This window comes from Nelumbo lutea, chromosome 8 (genome assembly GCF_056320005.1).
Source record: "Nelumbo lutea isolate HS-2025 chromosome 8, American lotus-T2T, whole genome shotgun sequence".
Classification (NCBI taxonomy): Eukaryota; Viridiplantae; Streptophyta; class Magnoliopsida; order Proteales; family Nelumbonaceae; genus Nelumbo; species Nelumbo lutea.
Window position 1 is genome coordinate 57,496,647 of NC_142691.1, and position 8,209 is coordinate 57,504,855.

An 8,209-nucleotide genomic window follows, 5' to 3' on the forward strand; every position below is an offset into this window, starting at 1 on the left:
GAAACCCCATTCGAACCCAATTGATCGGAAAACACTACTTTGGCATTTGGAGTTGTAGCAGCAATTACAGATATCCTCCCACACTCGGCAGATCTTCGTCTTATAGAGGTTGTTCCCCGATGACGACGAGCCAGAATCTGGCCCCGATCTCGTATGTTCACCCGTCACTGAACCGACCAGAATCCCGTACATTACTAGTACGTCCTCTTCAACTTTATCCGGCGTGGCAAAAACCGGCACCGACCTTGACGGCGGGGGTCTCTAGGTGCCATCTGAACAGTGTTTTTTTCCCTTTTTTCGCTCCACCTCCATCCTGAAAGGCTCGTTCGTACATGAGGAAAGGAGAGGTAGAAGCCATTCCTCCCACGCTTGGCTATCTCCATCTTATAGAGGTTGATCCCCGATGATGAGTCAGAATTTAGCCCGACCTCGTACGTCCACCCGGCACTGAATCGACCAGAATCCCGTTCATCACTAGCGTCCTCTTCAACTCTAACCGGCGTGGCGAAGACCGGCGGCGACCTCGGCGGTGGGGTCTCCAGGTGCCATTTCAATAGTGTTTTTTTCCTGTTTTTTCTCTCCACCACCATCCCTAAGGGGCTTGTTCGTACATGGGGAAAGGAGAGGTAGCGGGCATTTCTTCGGCGACGATTAGTCGGGTCTGATTTACTGCAGTCGTTTCTTCCATCCTCCCACATAGCCTGAATCTCCAACCCCTACACAAACAACATCGATAATTTTGAAAGATTAAGGTTGTTCGGTTGTTTTTTCCATTCCTAGAGGCAGACTCTGTTTTCCGGTGGGCATTTTTACATGGAAGCTCCAGCTGTTTCTTCCACGAAGCTCATCGGCCAGTTGCCAAAATTTAGGTTGGTTGTCCACCGGGATGGAGAACAGAGGACAGAGGATCTAATATTACATCGGACCGTGAAACCCCTGCAACAACCTAACACAGGTCCTCTGTCCTCTTTTCTCCATTGCCGGTGGGGAAGCACCCTTTCCGAGTTAAATTTTAGGTGGCTTGTATTGCACTTGTTAGATTCAACCTTGCGTCCGATAGATTGAAACGATGTGCGTCACATCCAGACCTCCACAGGTCACTGGTGCTGTCTGAGGTGTCTGAAGTGAATAACTTGGCCTTTTCAAGCGTGCAGTTTACCGGCTCCGTGGTAGACTGATAGGCCATAGCAATGTCCACCATCCCTCATGTTAAAAGATTGACTGCAACCTCCGGTCCCTTGTTTTCCGGGAATCCTAGAAATTCCCAATCCCCTCGATGTGGGCTCCACACCGATCTGATACTCCCGTGCCCCAAGTGCAGTCCTTGCACCCTTCGCCAAAGTTTATCGATTCCACCAAGTTTCACCCGCTACTCCTCCATCGCTCCAATATATCCCCTCGTGGCTCTTCGCCATCACCTCTGTCATCGATAATCCATTCATTCTGTGGTCCGAGCGGTGAAAACCCCTTCGGCTGCTGTTTGGTGAGAAATGTAAAGGTGAAAATTTGAAGAAAAATTTACACTTAATCAATTGTAATAAATAATAGGGATAGTGTTAGTCATTTCAGACAGTAAGAACACACTTAATCAATTAACTAAACCATAAGAATAGTTTAAAAAATTTACCCAAATCCAAACGTGTTCATGTCCATTTATAAGAGAAGTGTTATTCTGAAGGTTCACATGATTTTTGAGTAATGGTTGTGAATTCTCAAGTCATGATTACGATAACCTGGGGATTCATTTTATTGGAGATAAAATGTTGAGTTATTTCTGTGGAAGCTCAAGTTTCTCCTATGAATTCATTAAGAAGCCTCTAATCTCCTTGACTGCACATCAGTAGTGGAGCTAAAATTGTTCTCTTTATAATGTATACATAACATATATTTAATTGTTGTGTGTTTAACCAGACTGGTTTGTATCTGCTTCTTCAGATTTTGACCAACTGCTTGTGTGATCCAGGACATTTTGCTGGTTGCAATTTTACTGTCTTAACATTTAATGCAAGATGAAAGTGTCATTGTGTTTTTTCAGTTTACAACACCAGGCTCATTGCTGCTTCTTCACTGAGAAATACCAAGGTAGGCTCATAGTATTATCCATCAAATACTAGCCAAGCCAGTATAAACAAAAGCTACCAGCAAACAAGATGGTATTAGTAGATAACTTCTAAGTAAATTATTGAAGTTTTGCAATTAATCTACCTTCATTAATGACCATTTTAAAGAAAATAAAATTATTTCACAAACCTTATTACCAATTATAAGGATACTATAGAAACTACTCCCAAAACTCTATGAGATTTAATGTAACCATACTAATGCTTGCTTTTAGTTCCTCAAATTTTGGGTACCAAACTTAAAAGGGACCAAAATTGCTGCACTTACTTCATCTTCTTTAAGGGGTTTTCTTGGATTTCTCCAAACCAGATAAGAGAATTTGGACCTCAACTTCCTCTGGCTCCTTTGTGTTTGCTTCTTTTCTTATGCCTTGACTACCTCTTCTACCTCACCACTAGTTCTGCAGGCCAAAGAAGTTTGGTGTAGACTACTCCCCCCAAAAATTAGGGCTTTTTTGCTTGTCCCCCAGAAGTGGTTTTTGTACAATGCAAATGAAGAAACCACCTACCACCTATTAATCTCAGCACAACTTCCTGTTTTACTTCTAGTATTCAACATTTGTTTTTCTCTATATCTGTTTTCAGGTGTAACCACCAGATGATGTGGAAAATCCTTTCAAGTTGTCTTTTTTCATCCTTCCAAGTAAGAGTGGGTGAATAATGTGGAGATGCATGAAGGAAGCAATTTATAGATGATAATGAGAAGGAAAGAAAAAACAATGATTTTTAAGGAGATGAGTAGATCAAAGAAAGACAAATTTCAAAAAAAAAAAAAAAGAAAAAGATAAAAGTAGTTCATCAGATCAAGTCCCTAAACCTATTTAATGGTTTCTCACTTTCTCTAAACGTGATATTAGTTGAAGCTGGAAACAATGGCATCCACCACCATCGCCAGAACTACACTCTCTAAGAGTTGAATTCCTCCTCTATATACCCAAATCAAACTAAATTTTGATGGATGCAGCATTGGAAGTGGTGAGTTTCTAAGATCTGAAGTGCCTATTGTGCTCTGGGGCTTGATCTTGAGTGCTTCACTCTACATTGGAGGATTAGAGTTGGAGGGAGATTAAAGTGGTCACAGGGCGGCAGAGAAGTGGTTCCCAAGATTCATGGCAGCACAAAAATGCTATAAGAGAAATTGAACAGCTGGGAATAATAGGAGCCAATTATACATGGACTGAAGGATTAGCAAACTTGGTGGAATATGCAAGGCAAGGCAAGGCTAAACAGTTAATAGAGTTAAAATGTTCTGTGGCGACAGAGAATTTTGTAAATTCAATATCTATTTTTGGGGAAAGGGAAGAGGTAGGTAGAAATGTTGGACCATTCTAGGGGTGCTTAGCACTTCTTGTTTATACATCCAATCTTTTATAACAATTAATAAAAGTATTTGTTTTTGATTAAAAAAAAAAACTTAAAGATAGCTTTTGGGAGATTACTGATGGAAAAATTGGCCTAGGATTAAGGAAATGATAGGAACCCACTAGATGACCTACTCTAGGAATTCTTGAATCAAATTGCTATGCGCACCCAGAAGCTAGAAAACAAACTGTAGTTGATCAGATTAAAACTTTAAGGAAACTAAGTCCTTAAAGAATCCAATCTTGAAGATGCCACAAAAGTTTATCATTCCCTTGAAAAGTCAAGATATTGTATTCTACCAAGAACACAAGAATGCAAAGCTAAGCTTGCTGAATAATACCAATAATGGAGATCGAGGTACTGGCCAAATGGTTCAAGCTAATATTCCCAAATATTCTCAAGATCCTTTGCAAGGAATCGGTGGACCAATGACTAGGGCAAGAACAAAGAGGATGAAAAAGGCTCTACAAGGTTTAATCATGGAAGTGCATGACAAAGAGGCTGTTCTAAAAGATTCTAAGACTGTTCTAGCAGTTCCCAAAACTTCACCAAGGATAACCACCTATGTTTATGTGCAAGACGATGTATAAGGCTTAGAATTTGAAGAACAAAGCTTGAGGGGCTTGGCACATGGACATGATAAGAAAAGACCCAACTTGCATGCCAAGATGTATTGATGGGCTTGTTTTGTCTTGTTGGGCTTGTTTTGTCTTGTTTTGTTTTATTTTGACTTTTCTATGCTTATTTGTCATTAGTTGTAGTATTTTAGAAAGATTCCTATATCAAAGCAGATTTGTTCTCCTAAATTAAAGGAATCCTCATCAGTTAGGTGTTTCCTGATAAGATAATCATTAGTTAGGAGTTTTCTTATAAGATTAGGAATTTCCTTATAAGATAATGATGTTTACATGCTTATATAAATGCTACAACTATGTAATACGAGATCATCAATAATACAGTGGTATTTTCAACAAGCTTAGCTTTGCCTTCTTGTGTTCTTGGTAGAATACAATATCTTGACTTATCAAGGGAGTGATCAACCTTTATGGGGTCTTTAAGATTAGATTCTTTAAGGACTTAGTTTCCTTAAGGTTCTAATTTGATCAACTACAGTTTTTTTTCTAACTTCTAGGTGCACATAACAACTTGATTCAAAAGTTCTTAGAACAGGTCGTATAGTGAATTCTTATTAGGAAAGATCATTGCTTTGAATATTTCATCATTTGATTGCTGAACATTTCAAATAATAACAGTATCATTGCATAATTTTAAAAAACAGAAAATATGAAGAAGGCAAGGAAGGAGGGAAGGTGTCCACCTCAAATCCAGCTTTACGATATTGTCTTCTTTTCTCTAAATCAGATAAGATATTATAAGAAAAAGCAATTTCTTTGAAGAATTCTGAAGCTTCAGGATTGCTTGCATTTTTGTCAGGAAATGGTACCTGTTGACTCATCTCTACAATTCCACCTGCATAATGAGCGATCGGACCAAACATATCACCACCAGTTGGATTTCCATTTTCATATAACAAGCCCGAAGTGTGACCCAACTAGAAAGCTGAGACAAGGGATATGCTTATAATAACAAGAACCGGAAGATCAAATATTGACTCTAAACCCAGGCTAATGCCAACAATATTGTTAGTTCCATGCCGTGTAGAACTTGACATAGATAGTGAACGTATAGGCTCAGGCTTGTAATTGGTGTAATACTTAGTGATCCAAACAAAAGCATAGGCTGTGATGATTCCAACCAAGCCACACAAGGCAAAGTTCAGCCAACAAGTAGACTTTAGATGCAGAGTGTATAGGCTCAATGCTAATGGCTGGGATGTAGAGGGTTAATTCCCAACTATCATTTAGGTGTGGAGTATGGAAAGGTATTCATGAACAATGGTTTAGACTTTAGATGGTTTTACAAGTTGAGAAGTAGACTTGGATCCAGCTGTGTAGACTGGATCTGCCTCAATTGACAACTTCAAACATACAACTACAACATACAGGTAGTATCTTTGGAGAGTAGTCTAGTGCAGGCAAGATATGGAAAATTAGTTTGTTTTGGACAATTCAACTTGTGAAATCTCAAACTCCAGTCTTGATTAAAATATTCATGGGGCATATGGAAACTACATGGAAATCAAACCAAATTGGCATGCCTCTTCAAATATTGTTGATATAATAGTATCTTGTAAATTATCTCTTATAAATGTAATGACAAGAGTCCTCTCCCAAATCAATAATTAATCAAAAAATATACAGCAGATGTTTAAATCATAATAGTCTAAGGACTTAGAGCTGCTAATGGCTTGGGTTAGGATAGGATAGACCCCTTGCCAAACTGATAAAAAACGTCTACACCCAAATTCTATGGGGTACGTTAGTATATGCCCATAACTGATCATATATTATTAATTTAGATTGGATGAAGTGTTTATGTAATCAGATTTAGATTTTGCAATCTACATTCAATTAATAATAAAATAAAATAAAAAAAATAGATATTTATATAAAATTTTGGATATGTTATTATTATCATTATTATCCTTTAGAATTATTATGTACAAAGCATATATACCCTTATTAGTTTTTATAAACTCACATAATCACATAAACCAAGTGCAAAATATTTAAAAGTGTAGGAAAATCATTATTTATTCCACAAAAATGCCCTACCAACCAAAAGAACCAAAAAAAAAAAAAAAAACAAAAACTAGAAGATATTAAGTGTGCATGATCGACGCTTCACCATTCAAGTTGGTGACACTATCTGACTTCCATGTTTTTAATGATAAAGTGAATAAGGTGTAGAGTGTGGAAAATGTTGGCCCTAATTAATTTAAGATGACAAGGAGAAACAGAAAGGTGGAGGAATTCATACTTAAATCTCTCTTCTTTTTTAACAAATTAAACATAGATATATTTGAATCTTTGTGGCAGAAGGTGCCAAGTTTAGAAAAGAACTGTGGACTTGTGGACCACTCAACATAGTCTTATTCATGTTAAAACAATTTTGTGCGCGCGTCTAATCTCCGAGACAAACTTACCAATCAGATAAAAAAAAGTTCTAACATGAATATAATTTCATTAGATATTTCCTCAGTGCCAACCGCTCATTCGTGTCCGTCTTTGTCAGGGCACGGAGCCAGGCCCAAGAAGAAGTAATAATTGTTGTCTTACAAACCATTATTGAAAACAAAATTGCGACAGGAGATCACATTCGATCATTTGGTACCGCTGAAATCCTTTTAGTTTTTAATTTTTTTGGGAAAATTTCAGATCAAAATGTGTTAATGTAGTTCTTACCGTTAACAATTTGGCATTCATCTAATCACGTGATGATGTATAATTTAAAATTTTAAAAAAATATCAAAATTATTCTTTAAAATAAAATACTGTTCATCATCTTCTTCCTCCATAAGATGAAATAGTGCCCAAACTCGCTGTTACAATCACTGCGCTCTAAGCATGATATCCACCCACATAATTGAGAGTGATTATTCGAAGATTACTGGAGTAGAATACCATAAAGAGTTAGAGAATGAAGGATGAGACTTTGAGTAACGTAAGAGTACATGGAGGAAACCGGAGCACTGGCAGACATAGTGCGGTGGCGATTTTTCTTCACATTGAAAATTTGCAGACCCATCAACTTCATTCTCGTAGTATGTCCTGTGTGTTGCAGAACATCTTGCTGCTCCTGAATGGATGAATGCCTTGTTCATAAATCTTAATAAAAGAAGGAGAATGGAGTAAATAGTGTAATATCAAATAATAGTTTAATTTTTAATAAAAATTAATCAATAAATTATTATAAAACGACATAATTATTAAAAGTAATTTTTTAACAAAAATACAAAAAGTACAATAAATTAAATTTAGAAATTTAAGCAACAGTAATTTAATCTCTAATAATTATTAAATTTTTTTTGTTATAAAAATAAATTTTATACACAATTATTGAAAATAATTTTATCACAAATATGCAATATATAATTACTTAAAATACAATAAATATTAGTTTAGTGTATTTTCAGCATAATAAATATTAGTTTAGTATGCATAAATCCCTATGTCTTATTTTCATGTTCCAATGCAAGCCATTGCCATCTTTTTCCTTTATTCATCTCCCATATATTTAATTCTTTGAAAGGTAGACATACCGATTTATCTTATTCAGCAAGTTCAAAACAATTAATAGTAAAATCTTACCTTACTTTCTGGGCTTCTGCATTCTTCCCATTTCACACTATTTACTCTGGTCCAAGTATTCCAAACCTATGCTTTTGAGATTCAATGGACATATACATACAAATATTGATCTAAGGAGGTTGAAACCAAGCATTTAACATTCTTTGCTGAAAGAGAGGTTTTGGAAGGAAGAAAGGTATATTTTGAATCTTTCGCATCAAGGGTTCAACTTAGAAACCCTACTAATTAAAGTATTTGAATTGGCAAGTTATGGCAGTGAGATCAAATTGTTGGGGCCAAGAGGAGGTGAATTGGTGTTGATCATTGAGCAAAACAAGACTTTGTTTACATATTAGAGCATCCAAAAATTAAACAACTAGAGTTTTGATCGTGAAAGGAAAGAATGCTTTTAATAATGCTTGGAAGAATGGTAGTTGGTCAAAGTAACATTGACAAATTTCAAATAATCAATAGTATTAATGGTATGGATCTATATAAATTAAATTTTTCTTAAAATTAGAGAAAAAATTTGCAATA

At 36.3% G+C, this 8,209-nt stretch overlaps 1 long non-coding RNA gene across 1 annotated transcript; it reads left to right on the forward strand.

Annotated features, from left to right (window-relative positions):
• Nucleotides 1–3,533, forward strand: LOC148844358 (uncharacterized). Its single transcript, XR_016103058.1, has 3 exons — nucleotides 1–542; nucleotides 1,964–2,082; nucleotides 2,706–3,533. It is a non-coding gene; the product is annotated as an uncharacterized LOC148844358 (long non-coding RNA).
• Nucleotides 3,534–8,209: the final 4,676 nt, after the last annotated feature.